Genomic DNA, 1,968 nt, shown 5'->3' on the forward strand with positions numbered 1-1,968 from the left:
CGGCAAAGAGATGGATCATTAGAAGATGTTTTCCTTTCATTCTCACCGAATGTTTAACCAATTTACCAGGATTGAATATTACTCAGTACAACATTGTGTTGTTAAAGCAAGGACAGAACTCAACTTTGTTAATTTGTAAAAATTATAAAAAGATGTATTTGGTGTCACCACATATATTTATGACGAAAGGGTTCATGCAAAAATAGAACTGAGGATTGCATATGCGGCTGCAACAACCAGTAACGATATTCGTATTTATTACTTCTGACATCTTTGAGTGTACCGAATTCTTGTATTGAATACGCTGCCGCATAGAAACAACGTACAATAAAACGACGTTATTTGTTTTATTGCAAGGCCTGGAAACCTGGCAATAAAATTCTTTAATTTTTATTTTTTAAAAGGGTTGTGTAAATGCAGAGATGGTTTTTTTTTCTTCATCAGATCAGATATTTTTTTACCTGATTTACATTGCGTTATTCACAGAATTGTCGTTAATAAAGGATTATCTGAAAATGAAAAGTAAATAAGAGATTTTCTATTGAAACGTTTTACGAAGAAGTAAAAGTGATAATATTTTTTCGAATATTCTTGTGTTAGAACAATACGAATCTTTATAGCATCATTCATGTAATGTCGGAATATCAATACCAAATAAAGGGTTGCAGATAAAATTTATCTGATAAATCACGTCAGGGAAATAAATTCCATTAAATTTACAATAATTTTGCATTTTATTGAAATTATAAAAATTTCAATTATTATGCACACGTAAACAGTGCCACGTTCATTTCTAAGCTGTTCTTGCTGTTCTTATCCGTTTCCTTGATTACTTTTATTTGTTGCGATATGAGAGAAATCAGAGATCCGGAGAATAACAACAAAAACAACTTAGATGCGAAACTAGCAGCTTTTACGTGTACAAAACAGTAGAAATACTTTTTATACAATTTTTAAGGATATCTAGCAATTTTAGAATTTTCTAATTTTCTAAGTAGATCGTTACTAACATAAAAACAATAAGGACAATCAACAATGAAAGCACAGCATCAGGCATCAGCGTAAACAAAGTCAAACTTAAAACCAATTTAGTTTTACTTTCATGCATTAAAGAAATTTAACAGTAACAAAAAAAAAACACAAAGAAGGACCGTCCTGTGTTTTGATACCAATAAAGGACATCGATTCCACGCAATATGTTAGTCACTCCAACGGAACGTATTACATGACTTTCGTAATATTTTTTGAGGATGAGTACCAGTGCATTATGTCATTCGATTTTATTTGCATCAAGTGAAACCGTGTTCAGTGTTCACCGTTCTCTGATGCGCATTAAAATCGTAACCCAAATTTTAGCCAGAAGCGTTTCGGCCACAAGCATTTTGTCTCCGATTTATTATTTATCGGTCGCTGTGTTGATGTCGGTTGATTTTTCCTTCATATTTTTATCGATCAACGCAAAAAGATGTTAAATCAATTTGAACGATACCTCACGCACTTGACTCTTATGTAAATTATTTTTTTTTTCCAACATAATATCCATTACACTACACATTGTGAATCTTAAAATAAATAAAAAATAATTCGTAAAAAGTAAAGAACCTTTTGATTTCAACTTCCACCGCATACATTAAACAAGACATGAACGAAGATGTGTCATATTATTTTTAGTTTCATTGGAATACAGTTAGCCCACATAAATATGACGGTCGACGGTGTAAGAGTGCTTATATTGCTTGGATATACCTTATACGATTCGTACAAGTAACATTATTATACACGTCCAGGTCTGTGGACGGAGCTATAAAGTTGAAGAAGAAGAAGAAGACAAAAAATAACTTAAAATTGCGCGTATGGCGTATATATACATAAAAAGCTCTAATATTAAAAGTCATGTCTTATCCACACCATTTATCTTGAAACGTTTTTTTTTGTTGCTTTTTGTAAAGCGCGACTTGAAAAAAGTGC

The 1,968-nt window shown here is 31.7% G+C and overlaps 1 long non-coding RNA gene across 1 annotated transcript; it reads right to left on the reverse strand.

Moving 5' to 3' along the window:
- Positions 1-243: 243 nt before the first annotated feature.
- On the reverse strand, positions 244-1,669 carry LOC119068953. The gene is made up of 3 exons (XR_005086251.1): positions 1,603-1,669; positions 462-509; positions 244-367 (listed from the first exon to the last, which is right to left on the reverse strand). It is a non-coding gene; the product is annotated as an uncharacterized LOC119068953 (long non-coding RNA).
- Positions 1,670-1,968: the final 299 nt, after the last annotated feature.

This window comes from Bradysia coprophila, assembly GCF_014529535.1.
Source record: "Bradysia coprophila strain Holo2 chromosome X unlocalized genomic scaffold, BU_Bcop_v1 contig_20, whole genome shotgun sequence".
NCBI classification, from domain to species: Eukaryota; Metazoa; Arthropoda; class Insecta; order Diptera; family Sciaridae; genus Bradysia; species Bradysia coprophila.